Source organism: Thermobia domestica, chromosome 11 (genome assembly GCF_964235325.1).
Source record: "Thermobia domestica chromosome 11, izTheDome1.hap1.1, whole genome shotgun sequence".
NCBI classification, from domain to species: domain Eukaryota; kingdom Metazoa; phylum Arthropoda; class Insecta; order Zygentoma; family Lepismatidae; genus Thermobia; species Thermobia domestica.
Genome location: NC_137464.1, coordinates 99,506,796 through 99,525,592, shown reverse-complemented (window position 1 = coordinate 99,525,592; position 18,797 = coordinate 99,506,796). Strand labels below are relative to the sequence as shown.

The window sequence follows — 18,797 nt, the reverse complement described above, 5'->3', positions numbered from 1 at the left end:
GTGGACAAACACCGTATGCGTGGGTTTCCTCGGAGTTCTCTCGTTTCCTCACATTTTCTTCATTCCACCATTTCATTCATTACTCATCATCACCGTCTCCTTTAGCCTAACCGGCATAATCATGGGACGTAAAACTCAAAGATTTCATTTCATTTCTTTGTACGGTAAGCATATCGAAAGAAAGCAAGAAACAAGTCACCATCCTTTAGAACTAAAATTGCTCCTCTTTATCGTTATATATGGCACTGGTAGTACGTGACTAAATGGCCCAACACATCACCATCACAGTGGAATTTATGCCAGTCGGTTGTAAATAAACAGATCGTCTAAATGGTTGAAGCAAAGATGTGACAGAACGGCAAAAAGGGAAAATTGCGTTTCGGGACTCATTGGTTTATCAGTCTTGAAGAAAGAATTGATGTTTTTTTTTTTTTCCCTTCCTGGCGACGTAATTTTAGAAATCTCGGATTATCAGCCATGTGAAAGTATTGGCATCCCACGTTTCGAATGCAGACATTGCATTCATCTTCAGGGATTGTAATGAAGAGATCGGAAATAAATTAGAGATAAAGAGGGCCCCTTAGCAAGAAAGCTCGCCAACCTATATCTACGTGCACCTCCTGCATGCAGTTAGAAATCTAAAACAGCAGTCGAATGTTGTGTCGCGCCGCGGTTTTTAACCTAAGACATTTACCAGAGAGTGTGTGTTAGAGAAGGAAAGCGCATGAAGGATTTTTCATCTTACCATTGGCTTGGGTAGTAGGAGGAAAAACCCCGAAAACACATGGAGTCCAGGGAAAACCCCTTAATCAGTCATGCACATGCTCAAGTTATTTACATGGTAAAGCAAACAGAGAAGGGATGGGAAAAACCATATAAAAAGCATATTTTACTGTCTGTAATATTTCAAACTTTAAGAGCTGGGTGTGATTTTAATATGTTAGATATCTGTAGTTTGGTGAACTAGTTTGGCTAGTGGGACATGATATATATATATATATATATATATATATATATTTAGCATGCAATTTGGACTTCTTCTTCTTCCCCTTCATCCCGTTGCTACCTGGTTTGGTTTTGTCTTGGCCGGTTTCTTCCTCTCTCTCCTTTCTTTGGATCAATGTAATCTGGATCTGGGATATACATGTATCCGTTTGAACTGGTTATTGGCTGTGGGTGTGCATTTAGGATTTTCAGTGAGGCAATTTTGATATCTCTAGCTAGTCTGCTGGTTTCTTGGTTTGTAGCATTGGTTAGTGGGCTGGACACCCACACTATGATCCTATTTGTGGCGTCTTTGATGGCTTCATTAACATATTGTTTGACGTGATCTGGTACTGGTTCTGATCTCTGCTGTTGTGATTCATTGGCTTGTTGTCTTGTCTTGTTTCTCTTGTGGTGTATGCATCAAATTTTGATGATCCTGATGTTGGCTTTGGCTTTCCACGGTGTGGTTCTTTGTGTGTGTCCTTGTTTGCTGTGGAGGCTCTGCATGACGAGGCCGTTTAGGGCAGCTGCCACTTCCGGTCCGATGTCCATCCCTAGCACAAGTTGCGCAGATCATTCTTGAAATAGGTCTGTTGCATGTGTTACTATGTGTTTCCCCACAGCGGAAACAAATTGTATTTTTGGTTGCACTGCTGCCTACGGTGCCCATACTGGTAACAGTTCAATCATGGGTGTGGTCTTGCCTGTACTTTGGATTCTTCAGCTCTGTGGTGCTTTCCCTTTATGTGCATTCCATGCATTATGAGAAAACGGACCTGCTCTGGATTTGATGTAAAGACCCATAGAAGCGGGAGTGGCCCATCTGCTGAATTTATTCTTATTATGTCCGAGAATGCAGTGTTCTGTTTGCGTAACTCTAGTTTGATGGGTTCTAAATCTCCTTCTAGTAGTACCCCTTTTATTACATAAGTAAACGTTGAGGTTTTTGGCTTCTGTTTGCAATTGGGATCATTGCTTCTTTTCTCTTCTGGGCCTGGAAAGGGCCAGTTCTCCTGACTTTCTGGTTGAGCTGTCTTTCTTCTGGATTTTACTTCTTTGAAGCTTCGAGCTTCTTCGTGTTCTTCATTGTGGCTCTGGGAATGGCCACTTTCTCTGTTTCTGCTCTCGGTGGGAATAGAGTTTTCTGTTCGCAGTGCTTTTGGGGGAAACTTTCTGTTAAAAGCGTTGGGTTTCTCTTTAAAAGCCGGGCTAGCGTACAAGTCTTCCTTCTTCTGTCGTTGCTGATCCTCTTTTCGGTTTCTCACCTGTGAGGTTTCCTCCTGTATGAGTGTAGTTCCGTGGCTCTGGAAAGGGCCACTTTCTTCTTGTTCTTCTTCAGAGCTCGGTATCTCTTCCCCATTGTCGATCACGCAGTGGACACCGAAATCTTCGTCGTTGAAGATGAGTAGAAATAGCTCTCGAACAAGCTGAGGGGGAAAGTTTATCATAAATCTTCTTTTTCTGACTTGGGTTACTTCCATCCCGGAAGCGTCCATTTTCTTCTTTATCTGGCTGATGAGATCCTCTGAGGTCTGAAATCTGTGGCCAACGGAGTACATCACCAAAGGTAGAAGTTTACTCTGTTCATTAACTGGTTCAGCTATGACGGTTTCATCTGGTTCCGGGTGCTGTGGCTTTTCTTGGTTTGTTGGCTTCTCTGCGGTGGGGTTCTACAGTCCCTCCTTCTTCTTAGCTGATCACTCCTGCTTTAACATCTAGGACTGTTATTGGTCTATGTTTGAGAGTGTGGCTCTAAAAAGGGCCGAATAACTATGTTGGGATTATGAACCTAAAAAGGACCTTATTTGCTCTACTTTTAGTGTGTTTTGTCTCTATGCGAACTAAAAAGAATAGTACTGAGTTCCTGTCAGCCGACTGTCGGCAAAGCCTGTTCAACTTATACGGCCAGTGCGAATCTTGGTCCGCGATAGGGGGTCCAGCCGACAGAAAAAAATGACTATTCCTCACAGAAAGCAGTGTGTGTAGAACAATGTTGTGTTATTGAGTTCTTTATTGCGTAAATCTTCTCTCAGCCGCCTATCTGAAAGGACTGGCCGCTGGCCCTCTTCTCTAAAATAACTCCTTTATTTGGCACCGTTAGGTTTCCGGAGTATTAAACTGCAGGCCATCTGATCTCGAAGTTCTACGACGACAAAATCTTCAGCCGCTATCTTTCCTCTGCGCTCACTACTACTTTTCACACTACACACGAGCGAACCTCTGCCTCAATTAAGAGATCAGAAACAGAAACAGAAAAGTTAAAAATAAGGACGCCCCTCGAGAAAGCCCGCGCCCTGACAGAGAGTAAGGCATCAACCATCTATCTACATGCCTCTCCTCACATGCAATTAGTAGACTAAAGTATCTGTCGGGTGTAGGTGTATGCCGCGGCTTCTATCTTTTACGAAAGACATTTACACGCGATTCTGTCAATGTGTGAAATAGAAGGAAAGAAGGGTAAACAAGAAGATAGGAAAGCGCGTAAGAAGAATTATTTGTGTTTGATAGAGGGACAAAAAACCTGGGAACCAGGAAAAAAACCCCTTTATCGGTCATGCTGCATGCAATAGTATTTACATGGCAAAACCACAGTTGAACGGTGGCCAAAATCCATGTAAAAGTGTCTGTAGTGATAAATTAATAAATTATCTGTTATATTGCAAACCTAGCTTAAAATCTGTTAATTTTTGAATGCAAATCTGTGTTGCCTGTATTTGGGGGGCATTTGGTTAGTAGGAGATTTGTTATTTTTTTTGAACATGCAAGTCCTTGATCTTGTTCCTTGGCCTCGCTTGACGCCATCGGTTTGCAGTGGTCACAGCATTCTAGCTCTTCTCCTTCAGTGGTTCTTTTGCTTTCTCGCTGTTTCCCCTGCTTTTTGGCTTCTGTTTTACTGTTTTTGGCTTGGTGATGTACAGCTGACCATTCGTCGTGGTTAGTGTATTTATTGTTAGTTGAAAGATGTTCCTGGTGGCTGTAGCTATTGTTTCAGCGAGTTTGGGCCGGGCTGTTGCTGGTGTTGTGACTGTCAGTATTGAGGTGACCCATGTTATGATTTTGTGTTGCTTTTTCTATTGCCTCTTCTATTGCTGGTATTGGTGGTGGCTGGATGCATTCTTCTTGCGCCTGTGCGTCTCTGTTGTGTTGTTGGTTGCTGGTTTGGTCCTGTCTCTGATAAGGGCCGGACGTCTTGAAATTTTCTTCTGTAATGAACCTTGGTATGTACTTCTGGTTAGTGGCTTTTGGTCGCTCAGGACACTCCCCACTCCCTGTCCTGTGACCGGATTCCTTGCAGGTAGCACAGTAGTTCCTATTTATTGGCAGAGTACATGGGTCGTTATGGGAGTCACCACACCTGTGGCAAACTCTCTTGTTTGTGCATTGATGTTTTAGGTGGCCATATGTATAGCAGTTCCAACAAGGAAGAGGGCGTGCTTGATTCTTCGACTGTTCCACACTGTATGTTCCGGATGCTGTCTTCAGTCCGTGTGTGAGTAATTGGCTTATTTCTTCTGGGTTCGTGGAGAATAGTCGAACAAGTGGCGTTGGGCCATTTTGAGACTTTATTCTAGTTAGTGAACTAAAGTGAATATTTTGTCTCTTCAGTTCTTCTTCGAGATTCTTGAGATCTCTGTTGGCGGGAAAACCTTTTATCACACATGTGAACGTATTCTGCCTCTTTTTTGTGTTATGTGACTTCTTCTTTTGTTGGTGGTTGTTTGGAACAGTGCTTGCTTCTGATTGGTTGCTTGTAGGATGGTAGCTTGAAGAGCTTCTAGTTTTTGATTGGCCTCCCTGTTGGCGGTTATAGGATCCAGTACTGTCTTCTGATTGGTTGGTTGGTGTCTTCTCGTTGGTAGCTGTACATTTGCCTTGGTCCTGGTAAGAGCCGGAACATTTGGTTTTCACCTGTGTGTGTTTGGTTTCTACTTGTGTTATTGGTTCTCTCCTGTGTGAGTCTGGCTCTCTCCTGTGTGGAATTGGTGCTGGCTTCTTGACTTGATGGCTTCTCACCAGTGTTTTTCTTCTTTTTGTGTGGGTTTTTTTTTTTTTTGAACAACTTGGAAGTTGTCATCTATTGTTAGTTCAACTGTTCCTGCATCAATTGGTGCAATTTCAGATTTCTCTATATGGGCATCATCATCATCTTTATGTGGGTTTTCCGGTCCCTGGCTCTCGTGGTCCTCATAAGGTCCGGAGTACCGGCGTTCTTCTTCTAGATGCTGCACTTCTTCTTGGCTGCGTCTCCTTTGGAACAAAGTATTTGGACCAAAGTGTTTTGGGCGGAATATCTTGAGAAAGATCTTCCTCGCTGCTTCTGATTTGAAGAACACCTTAACTCGTCCCCTTTCTTCCATGGCATAGAACTCGCCTGGGTCCATCCTCTTGCTGATGACAGCATTCACATCTTCGTCTGCATCTTTGATGTATACCGGAGACACTTCTATGAAAGCATCTGTATCTTCTGGTTCCTCCATGTGCAGATCGTATGTATCCAACCTACTGTTTTTGGAGTCCTCTGGGTGAGTATCACATCTTGTATTGTCAGCTTCTGCTGCATCAGCTCTTCTTTTGGGCGTCTTCTTTGGAGGGCGGGGCATGGCTCTAATAAGGGCCGGTTGCGTTTGCTAGTATGCGGACAGGAATCTCTAATTTGTGTATGGTGCTTCTCTATGCTTTCCCAAAGAGATAATATTGCGTTCCCGTCAGCCGACTGTCGCCAAAGGTTGTTCAACCTATATGGCCAGCGCGAAGCTTGACTCACAATAGGGGGTCCAGCCGACGGAAAACAATCCTTATTTCTCCAGGAAGCGGTGTGTGTAAATGTGTTGTATCAGTTTTCTCTTTATTGACACAACTCTTCTCTAATATTTACTCTTTAAACAAAGAGTAAGTTCTTCTTTGCTGCTGACCACACCTTCGTTAACACCGCAAGGTTTCCCGGTGTGTCACGGCGTCTTCTACTGCGACAAACTGCATCTTCAAATCTTCTTGAACGCAGTATTCTTCTCTGTGCGTCCAGATGAATTAAGAGATCAGAGACGTGAACACGTATATATAGGACTATTGAGGAGCAGAGCTATGAATGGGGGCTTGTGGTTGGCAGAGGGATGCTGGCTCCTGATTGGCTGTTGTTGTGGCAATGAGGAATGGCTTTGTTGGATGTTTGTTTTTGTTCCTAAAAAGGGCCGACCAGATAGGGCTGAGTTGAAACCCATTGTCTCTATTGGGACTATTCCTTTCTCGTGAGATAGCTATGGTTCCTTGTTCTGTCCCAAAAATTGCTGCACTTTGCTACTATGATGGTATTTGTAAAATCAATTCTGATTCCAAGCTCTAAGATATGCTCTGCTAGTCGTGACTTTTTGGGTTTTAACAGTCTTATCTAGCTATTGTGTTCTTTGCATTATTGTTCTATTGTACGCCCATTCTGTCCTATGTATGCTCTGCCACATTCACATGGTGTATGTTATACACCAGGAATTCGTAGGTGAAGATCGTCTTTCACTGGTTTGAGTGATGATCTGATGTTGGCAGGAGGAGATTTTCTGGAATTTCTCAACAATCGTCACTCTCTAATCAAATTCACCATGGAAATGGAACAGAATGGATGCCTCCCCTTTCTTAATAGTCTTGTTCGCCGTAAATCTGATGGAACATTAGGACACAATGTATATAGGAAGCCGACACATAACGGATCTTTTATCTCAACGCAAGCAGCTTCCATCACAAGTCACAACAACTTACAGTGCTATACACCCTGACCCACAGAACAGTCTCCGTAAGTGACCAGGGAAGTCTTCGACGCTATAAGAAAATGGCTACAGTCTTACAGATATCAACATGGCCATAAAAAGGGCCGTTACTTCGCAACACAAAGTGATCGGAAAAGTTAAGAGTGAGGATTATCTCTCTACTATCATATCGCCTTTCGTCGGCCGCACTTTCGGTAAACTCAGCAGAATACTTGCCAGACATGGTATAACAGTTATCCATAAACCTCCTACCAACATCAGATCATTACTCAAACCAATGAAAGGTGACCAGTGAGAGACATAGGATTTCAACTCAGCCCTATCTGATCGGCCCTTTTTAGGAACAGAAACATACATCTAACAAAGCCATTTCTTATAGCCACAACAACAGCCAATCAGGAGTCAGCATCTCTCATCCAACCAGAAGTCGCAGCATTTTCGTCAGCCAATCATAAGCCCCCATTCATAGATCTGCCCCTAAATAGTCCTATATATACGGTTCTCGGTTCTCGAAGAAAGAAAAAACAAGTGCGACGTCGTCAGCCGAAAATTGTTTTATATCCCGAGCAAAACGTCAGTACATTAAATCCGTACTTGCGATCCAAGTGAAACGAGACTCTACAATAGCGGCCCTTAGGCTTCACCCCCCACACAACTGGTGATGCCACTGGGAACGTAACGGTGCAAACTAAGGTGTCGTCTCATACTGCACGGTCGCTATATACCAACAACACACATATTTACACATCATACAGAAAAACAACACACACATACACCACGTTTAAACATAGAGCCTCACGTAACAACACCTGCCGACGGCTACAAACAGGCATGAGAACATCAGGGTACGGTTTCCTGTCCAAACCCCAAGAGAAGAAGACAGAAACAAAAACTTCGCCAAAATAGAAACGAAAGTAAAGAAATCCAAGGCAAACACCCTGCAGGACCAAGGAGCAAGGGAGGAAACCACAATTCTGCAGCGAGATCCTATATCACCAGGAAGAACAGCATGGAAGACGAACAACAATAATGCTACCAATCCGCTCAAGAGTAAACATATGACAAAACCTTCCCCGACACCATATTGCGTGAACCAAGTCAAAACAAGCTCCAAATAGAACAACCAGAATCTAAACAAAACAAACCAGAAGAACCAAACACATCCACCTCCCACCCTCCACATGCAACATTCCATCTCTCTCCCTCCCAATCCGAGACAGAAGATTCAAATAAAGAAGAATCAACCCAAAACATTAGTTCAGAAGACGACTTCAACCAAGTTGAAAAAAAAAAAAAAAAACTGCCAAACTAACCACCAATTCATCGAAAACTAACATCGATTCAGACAATGCATAACAGCAAAGAAGTAGCAACAACAAAGAGACAAATAATCTACGCACCACATTCACCATCGAGTTATCAAAAATGTATCAGAAATTCAAGGAACCATAATAGAAACCACCAGCAAAAACGAAATTCACCATTTGTAATTGTATTTATTTGCATCCTTTTGATTATACAGAGTATAACATAGGACTTGTAATGAAGTTGGCAAATAGGTATTACACACATATATAGAGAGATATTACATACACATTAAAGTAATTCTACAAGAATACCATCCAAGGCTTTCGATTAACTTTCAACAATGCTGCTGACAAACAGCTTTCCTCCGCCGTTTCACCGCCAGCCACTTCGGCCCCAACGCTAAATAGATAACGCATGATGAAAAATCACCGAGGAAAGGAAATAGCACAAAGCAACTTTTGCATGCGTTATAAAAGAAATCTATACATCCACTGTTATTGAGGGGATAAAAAAAGATCGTAAGAACCAAATAATAAACTTCACAAGCATTACGCGGATGAGAAATAACCCAAACTTTTTATTTATATTATTGTCTGAGGATCCGCTACAAATCAGCGCTCTAATTACGAACGACATTACTATACAGTGTGCACGTTACTATGTCGAGGCCTCACGAATCAAAACACGCCCCCCTATCATGTACCAAATGTTTTGCATTCGCACATTCATTGTCGGAGCAAAGCAGAGCGGAAAACAGACTTATATACATGGCCTGTTGTTAAAGCTAAAATCTATTGCGCTATTTGCCAACAAGAAGGCCACAAGACCAGCGCCAGCATGTGCCCACAACGCCCCTGGAAAAATGAATCAAGACCCATCACCGTATATATCGTGAAGAAGACTCACTGCAGACACAAGCACCAGCGACAGAAAAATCTGACACGGAGAATAACAACGGAAGGGACTCAGAAACCAACCATAACAGCTGCCATTGAATCCGCCATTAAGGAAGCTCACAAGATTCTAACGTGGACCACCGTAGTATTGAAAATGACATTGCCCCAGGAAACCCAACAAAAACTAGAAAGAGCAATCATCAAGGTCAGTCAATAAATTCTTCACGAACGCATCGAGGCTATGATCTCCACAGACGATCGCATCTGTGTCACGTATGCAGACATAATACACAAAAAGAACAGATAGAAAGAAAAGCAGTTTAAGCAATACCCATGACGAAGCCGGCCAGTATGGACAGTATGCACCACGGAAGAAACACCACCAAAGATGATCAAACCCGCTTAAATTCTTATTCATCAATATCCAGGGCATAAAAGACAAAGCCACAGACATAAAAACATACTCGCAAGACCACAAAATAGACTTCGCCGTCGTCAATGAAACAAATCTGAACAATAGAACACCCTTCTGCATATCAGGATACAAATGCGTCCGCAATGATCGCAATGAAGACCAAATCTCCAGTGGAGGCCCAGCAATATTCATTCACCATAGCCTACCTTACAAGAAAGTTCAGATCCCAAAGCATCCTTCAAACGATACCACCACCCCGTTAATAATAGAACTGCCCATCCCATAACAATAGCAACTCTCTACAACAAACCCAGGGATACCATACAACAATGCTACCTATTTTCTAAATTACTTAACCCTTCCCAATCCCATACTTATGGCCGACCTCAATAGCCAACATCGTTTCGTGGGGGATGTCATGACAAATAACAATAGAAAGCACCTACTGCAAAATCAAACCCGAAACAACTACAGAAATATCAAATTACCAAAACCCACAAGATCGACGAGACACCCCGAAGAAGATTCGAATCCCGTCAAAATTCTGGTCACACCGTCTTTATACAGAAAAAGGCATAAAGTTTCACTTATAAACGATCTACCATAAGATCACCTCGGCATAATATTGGAATACAACCACCTACAAATTACTCGAAACCTAAAACAAATTATCAATTGTAGAGCAGCGGACTGGGACGGCTATAAGAACTATCTCAACAATAATTTACAAAACTTAAGAATAAACAACGACCCACAAACAATACAAGAAGCAAATAATAGTATCATCAAAACACTTCAAACAGCAACCTACTTCATTCCAATGCAAACAATAGATGTAAACGAAGAACGCCTACCACCACCAAGTAAAAAAATCGCCACAAAAGACTGTACAATAAACACCAGAAACAAAAATGGTCATCAGTGCCATACATAAAATAAAGGCGGACATAAAGCAATACAAGGATGAAGAACTCTCTGAAACTTATGGGAATCTAAGTGCGCTACACAAGGAAAACCCCAAAGCATTCTGGAAAATCATACAAAAAATAACAAAGGGATATAAACAAAGCTGCTCCATTACTGACACTTTTGACGAAAAGCAAGCCATAGTAACAGAAAAGAAACTGAACTCGCATAACCTTACAGACGAAATGGAAAGCCCATACAGCACACACGGCTGAACAAACCGAAATTTTCAACAGAGCACAATTAATCAAACAATTCCTACAACACCACATAGACGTCACGGAAATCGATCTTGCGGACCCAACATCCTGGCAACACTGCTGCATTATTAGCAGATATCAACAGCAATGAAGTACAAAACGTCGAGACTCCGCACCAGGTCCAGATAGAATTACAAACCAAGCTCTGAAAAAAGCTCCACTCAGTCTATACAATGCATTGGCTCAATTATTCACTATCAGCTGTAAAACGGGATACATCTCCTCAGAATGGAAAAGAGCTATCACCATAATCGTGGCCAAACCGGGGAAAAACTAAAAACTAACAGACAACTATAGACCCGTCTCTCTTACCACCACAATTTCTAAAATACTCGAAAAAATCATTGTCAACAGAATGCACCAGTACATAGCAAAAACGAATGTACTAACACCTCACCGTGCCGGCTTCCGTCCCCACCATAGTACCATTGACCAAGCAGTAAAAATCGTCAATGATACGGAAAAAACACTAAAAAAAAAAAACTCAGAGGAGCAGCCGCCTTCATGGATCTATCCTCTGCATTGAACAATGTAGGGAATTTTCCGGAAATTTATGTACAATCAGAAAGAAAATTGCATTCTGTTACTATATTACGATTTCAAAGGAAATTCATTTTTATATCACAGTATAATATTACTGTTGTCCCCAGAGGTGTCTTTAAAATGTATATTCTGAACGGTATTATGTTATTTTATTAATATTTTATTATATTTAGAGAATACACATAAATGTATATTATTTACAATATATTCTATGCAAGTATATATGTGGAAAAAACGGTATAGTAAGTCCACATACTTTTAAACCGCTAAACAGTTTAAATTTATATGTAATTGGATTTTCTAAACTTGACTCTACTACTGATATTATAAACATATTAAATTTTTCAATGTTATAAACAAATTAGGATGGTAACTGCCAGAAGACACATGTCCCACAATTTTGTCAAAATATGCGCATAAATATTTATGTTGATAATATTTGCAAGATACTGACTTATCCTTGTAATTTTGCACGTAACATTGCCACACAGAACCTTTCTTTCTACCCATTTCTCGAAATTTCATGCGTTAATTCACTTGTAAGAGGATTCCGAGCACCTCTTCAGAAATTCGAGTCAGAGAAAGGAGACAGACTGAAGCCTCGGGTTACTAACGGTGGTTCGGGGTTTATTTATAGTTCTTCATATGGTGCCTTCCATCTCAATTCAGGCAGAGCATGTACCATTACCATCTCAGATATTGTTGAAACTTTTTTTTATAGCAACTAGACATGTTTTTAAGAGACCCATATTTTTTTGTTTTGTCGAAAAAAATTTTCCCGCCAAGTAATGGGTCATCAAAGACCGGGAGTACAATTTATGAATCGTAAAAGACATGGAAAATGGTCAACTTCGGAGCCCCACCATTCAGCTATGGAGACAGGTAGAGATATAATTCTTGTTGTGGTATGTACATAGGGATATAAATAAACTATATTTTATTGTACTTCGGTTTGCGCATGCGTATCTTTTTGTACATAAATTAACAAATGAACGTTAATTTATCTGAAAAGTCGAAGTTTGCGAATTTTTTTCGAGCACTTCCGGTTCGAATTTTAAAATTCTGTTTTCACGGTTGGTAAGACCTAGTTACCCGCTTTCCGAAAAAAATTTTGTATCGCTTCTGTGTGCAACCGTTTTGTCGCAAAAAATTCGAGAAATTGTAAAATTCTCAAAAATCGCCATTTTTGGGCGCCATTTTCTCGAAAACACCATCTTTTAAAATTCTGAAATTTTGTCAGATGGTTTAGCTTTACATGAATAATAAACACACCAAATACCATTTTCGACCAATGCTTCATGAATTAACTACAGCCTTTTGAAGTTAGCGAAGTTTCGTTAACTTTGATATCACAGTTAGCAACACTGGAAACAATAAAAATGCAATGATTTGATGATGTTTGTGGTTCACATTAATTAAATGAAGAATAAAAGGTTTTCCTGACTGTTTTTTTTTATTATTTTGATCAAAAATGCTCTCTGGAGCCCCCCCCCCCCTTACTCGTCCGTTTTCTTAAATCGAAGTAATCTGAAATGGAAATTACGATTACGAAACACACAAATTTTAAGTTTACTTAAAATGGCCATCCAATAAATTCTGATGATCTATATAAAAGGCTGAACTATTACCTCAGTGATGACTTGGAATGATCCAGACAAAGTCTCAATTAAGTGTGATGCCATTACAGTGATCGAAAGAGGACAAAAAGTTAAAAAAAAAAAAAAAAAAAATCCAAACAATTTCTTACGCGTTCCATCAAAGAAATTTACGGACTTTCTTTTAAACAGAACAATCTCAGCATAAGAATGGGTCACTCGGAATTTTATAATATTCGACTAAAGTGGGTCAGTCCGCAACCTGCTAGGGAAGTGTGTGTGTGTGTGTATATATTGTGCAAATTTTAAGTTATCTGCTACTGCGTTGCAACAAATCAAAGGTGCAACCTGTATTGAAGCTGTCATGAGTGACCTATTTCCTTTAGTAGTATGATCCACTGAAAAAGACAGCTGTCTTCTTCAAGAATGTAGTGAATGTCCTGGAATGAAAGGAATAAGTGTGGAGTCTTTGATCCTGCTGAAAATGAAAGTGTTACGTACGCCATATGGGAAAACAATGATCTCGTTAAACAAAAAACTGTGCCACTTTCCGTTTTCGTATCATACATTGCTGGTTTAACTGTAAGACTTGTAATTCATGACTACATCAAGAAAATCCAAAGAGAATTAATTGCTACCGAAAGCATCGTATAAAATTTCAAGATACAAATTCTATTTTACTTCATATGGACTTCGTTGAAAACTGGACTGTTATTCTGCAAAGTGAAATTCAGTTATATCACCGGAATATGGAACAACTGACAGTTTTGTTGTAATAAGCGACGACAAAACATACGAGTCGGCTCATGTACTCATAGCCATAGAAAAGATTCTAAAAATACTCGAAGAAAAGCGAAAATATAGGTTATAGAAAAAGGTCCGAATACGTGGAAATAAGTGTCTACAATTTCCCAAACCGTGTCAGTGATTTATGATGGTGCTGCATCCCACTTCAAAAATCGCTTTTAGATGTTCGAGATGCAGACAGGTCCGATAAAGCAGTGGTTTTGTAGTGAATCTGGCCATGCTAGGGTCTCTGCGACAGTATTGGGGGGGGGGGGGGGGATGTAAAGAATGTGGCAACGCGGCATAACCTTAGGCAAAAACAGGTACACAGTATTAAAACCGCAGAAGAATTCGTGAGTATAGTGCAAGTATAAACTCCGGGTATTACCCTCGTTTTGTTGCCTGGAACTGAATTCGACAACTTCCGGAAGAAAAAAAAAGCAAGAATGGGAAAGTATGTGACCGGTAACTGGTATTTAACGAAGTCACCTTTGGCTTTCGGAAAATGGCGAAATTTTTATGGCAGTAACGAATCAACATAAACTAACTTCATGCTTCCCCCAAAATCGAGCTTCTGCAATTCAAAGTGTAGATTTAAGAAGTCTGCAAAAAGGAACTTTTGTTACATACATATGCTCAAAGGCGCCGATTTCTCAGTAGATTGAGGGGGGGGGGGATTGAGATGCAGAAGGTATATATATATATATATATGAGGATTTTAAGTCAAATTGCATTCAAATTAGGTCAAATATTGTATATTCATAAATATAATAGGGGTCCACATCAGCTTTGGGGGCTCCGGTCCCCCCCCACCCACGAACGGCGCCCTTGCATATACTTATAATAACCAGTGGTGTGTAGCAAAATTATGAATAAATCATGAATTACGTACAGTTGAAGTGCTGTTTATGCTTCCACATGGACTTTCAGCAGGATACAGGTTTCCAGAAGAGCATAAGAGAAGTGAAAATAAGTGTTTTGTGATTATCGACAATGTGATACGCAGAAGCGGATCCAGGACGAACTTCTGGGGGCGATGTAATACTGCTACTTAGAGCTACTTTTAAGAGCTCCAAACTCTGGAATGGGTTTCATTTATATATAAAATAAGAAAGTTTCTTCTGGGAGGGCGATCGACTCCTTGGATCCACCTCTGGACGAGTTCTGAGTGTACTACTGCTATTAGCGAAGAAGACACCAAGCAAGCAAATGATTGGTCCATGTGAAAAAAAAATAGTGAAATTTTGCTTCCGAAGACCATTTTAAGTAAGTGAACTTAAAATTTGTGTTTTTCGTAATCGTAATTCCCATCTCAGATTAATTCGTTTTTAAAAAAAACGGAGAAGGGGAGGAGGAATAATTTTACTATTTCAGAGCGCTTTTTTGATCAAAATAATAAAAAACCAGTCAGGAAAATCTTTTACTCTTCATTTAATTAATGTGAACCACAAATATCATCAAATCATTGCATTTTTATTGTTTCCAGTGTTGCTAACTGTGATATCAAAGTTAACGAAACTTCGCTAACTTCAAAAGGCTGTAGTTAATTCATGAAGCATTGGTCGAGAATGGTATTTGGTGTGTTTATTATTCATGTAAAGCTAAACCATCTGACAAAATTTCAGAATTTTAAAAGATGGTGTTTTCGAGAAAATGGCGCCCAAAAATGGCGATTTTTGAGAATTTTACAATTTCTCGAATTTTTTGCGACAAAACGGTTGCACACAGAAGCGATACAAAATTTTTTTCGGAAAGCGGGTAACTAGGTCTTACCAACCGTGAAAACAGAATTTTAAAATTCGAACCGGAAGTGCTCGAAAAAAATTCGCAAACTTCGACTTTTCAGATAAATTAACGTTCATTTGTTAATTTATGTACAAAAAGATACGCATGCGCAAACCGAAGTACAATAAAATATAGTTTATTTATATCCCTATGTACATACCACAACAAGAATTATATCTCTACCTGTCTCCATAGCTGAATGGGGGGCTCCGAAGTTGACCATTTTCCATGTCTTTTACAATTCATAAATTGTACTCCCGGTCTTTGATGACCCATTACTTGGCGGGAAAATTTTTTTCGACAAAACAAAAAAATATGGGTCTCTTAAAAACATGTCTAGTTGCTATAAAAAAAGTTTCAACAATATCTGAGATGGTGATGGTACAATTTTACTTTTTTTTACCTGAGTTGAAATGGAAGGCACCATATCTATTTCTATATAATTTCTACATTACATTACAAAATGGTTCCTTTTCATCATTTGTAAATTAGTACTTTGCTACAATTTAGTGCAAATGGAAATGGAACTTTAAAAAGATCATATTATTAGTTATATAAAGTACAGTCAACGAATTTTAATTTTTTTTCACCTCCAAATTATTTAAAACCTAGAAGTAAATCATAATAAATGAAAATAGAGTAATTAGTCATATAGTTCTTATAATTTGGAAGATAAAGTAAAAAAAATGGAAATAAATCCCTTCCCGGGAATTTATATGCCAGGGAATATTCCCACTGCCCATAACTAGTACGCACATAAAAATAAGACAACAAAATAGTAAAACCAAGTCAAAAGGCAAAATATTTAGGCATCATCGTGGACCATTTCCTAACGCTACAACCTCACATCAAAGAAGTTAAGAAAAGAGAAGTAAAAGCAATACATATGGTCAAACCATTTCTCACTAGAACGCCATTGACAAGAAAGCTACATCTATATAAATCTCTGTTCCACACGATTTTTCTTTACGGCCACATTTTGTACAACCCAGACAATATAAAACTCCTAAGAAAAACTGAATGTTGGTTTCTACATATACTATACCAAGTCTTCAGAAGCAAAGTCCAAGAACTTTATCACAACTCAAACTGGTGACACATTCAAAAAGTCATCACCAGACTAAACAAAGCATATTCTAAAAATCTACATTAGAAACTGTTTTTCATTCAAAACTTCTCAGCAGAAGACAGACAACCTGTACAACAACCAATGACGAGGCTGCAGAACCTCCCGTAAAATAGCTACAGGCGTAAACATCAAACACACACATATACAAAATTAAATCAGCAACACAAATTACAATAATAATAATAATAATAATAATAATAACCTTCGACCCCCTCCTTCCAAAAAACTCAAATCACATGAGCAAATTATTACCTCAACATATAGGTAAAACCAGAAAAAAACACCAATATCTGACTGTTGGAACGATTAGCTTGGGCTGACACCCTTGACCTCCTTCCACACTGTCATGAGGGCTCATCTTCGCTGAATACAGATGAAATATGCATGGGCACCAACAATAATCAAAACCAAACAAATACAGGACAAAGTAGCCTTAGGCTTAGGATTCTAAAACTTGGATTTTTGGACAGGGCACATACTAGTTCCTAAGTGTAGTCTTGACCTTGACTATGGTAGGTCCCATAGTTTTGGAGCTATGAAACTTTAAAGTTCATTTTTTATTTATTTATTTTTTAATGATTTCCCGCAGCGTATAACTCCAAAAGGAAGCATTTATGCACCTAGGTTAGTCTATACTTTTTGTCTTATCTTGGTGTCAGGAAACATCTCCCAAACGTTGTCGGTGTTGTTTTGAAACACCCTGTATATGAACGCAAAGCAGTGTCAGGACTCTTTTTTTAAAGAAAATTATATATGAAGCATTATCATTTTGCACAATTATTCTCGATCAACGTAAGGATAGGTGTAATAACACAAAATTGTTAATAAAATGACCATTATTTGATTAACCCATAGGGCCTACCAACGTCTTTTACACCTGTTCATAAGAAAATAAGTTTTCAAATCTCACAGTATTTGCTACAGTCTGTGAATGAAGGACAATTTCAACCAATTCCCTAAAGAACGATGGTGATTTGGAATCGAGTACTACGAAAGAAGTCACTCCTTATCACTGCGCACATAAGATTGCATGCCTAGTAGGTAAAAGAAAACAGAGACTGGTGCCAATGGGTTGTTATGTGACCCAAGGGATAGTGTTTTATTCTGTATTCCAATGATGCTAGGGATGAAGTGAGCCGAAGGTCACTCGCATTGTGTTAAGTATGTGAAAGGTGTTTCTCATACAAGCACTTGGGCCCACTCAGATGATGTTTATCTGGGCAATCTCAGGGACCAGGTGTTACCTTTCCTCCAGTATATTCATGATTATGCAGTGGACACTTTTCCAAGATAATAGCTGCTGTGTGCGCATGACTCAAAGCATTGGTACCTGGTTTGAGGAATGTAGTCATAACCCAGTTATACCTGATCTGACCTGCAAAATCCCCAGTTTTAAATCCAGCTAAAAATGTGTGGGACTATTGTAGTAGCGGATAAAACGCAGAAATAGGCATTTTCTTACTTTGCTGGAACAACCGGATCTACCGATGGAATGAGTGGTTTCAGATCAATGTGGTATACCTGCAACTTATCCGGTAGTAGGTAAGTTCTAGGAAGGTGCCAAACCTGGATCCGAAATCCCGGTTCTAGAACCGGATCTCAGGAACCGGTTCCAGACCTGGATCCGAAAACCCGGTTCCAGAACCGGATCTTAGGAAGCGGTTCCATGCCTGGATCCGAAAGCCCCTAAAGACCCGTAAAGGAGGCACAAAGTTCACCTTCAAACACTGGAAAGGGGACCACGCGCTTGTGCCCTCCCCGCCCAGACCCGCTTGTGCCCTCCAGGAAAAAAAAAATTGGTCCACCAGTGGGTGTTTAGCCAAATGAGTTTGTCAGTTTGCCCGTTTAGGCAATGAGTTTGCCAGTTACACAATTTGTTTAGGCAAATGAGACAAGCAACTGCCGCCTGGGTGCCTGCCTGTCGCTTCCACCATTTCATCTATCACACTGTTAGAGCCTGCCAGCAGCTCGGGTTTAGCGTAGGGATGGCCACAAAGTTCTGGAACCGGTTCCATACCTGGATCAAAAGCCCGGTTCCGCAACCGGATCTTAGGAACCGGTTCCAGACCTGGATTCGAAAAACCGGTTTCTGAACCGGATCCGTTCAAAGCTGAAAACTGGTTCCGCCAGGAACCGGTTCTGGTCATCCCTAGTTTTTACGTCATTTCAAATGTTTTGATTATCCTGAAAACAGGACGTCATTGTGTTTATCACACCTTTCATGTTGTTGGTAGTTCTTATACTTTTCCATGAAACACCCCATTTTCGTCCCAGGCAAGTGACAAAAACCTCCTTTTTTGATCCAATTTGACCTTTAAACCCCAGAGCTCGCTCCGTGTAATCATTCCGGCAATGACAATTCCTCCAATCT

General features: G+C 40.2%; 1 protein-coding gene across 2 annotated transcripts in view; it reads left to right on the top strand.

The window, feature by feature from the left end:
- Positions 1 to 18,797, top strand: part of Wdr92 (dynein axonemal assembly factor 10) — an 81,307-nt gene that overhangs the window by 2,613 nt on the left and 59,897 nt on the right. The window lies entirely within an intron of this gene.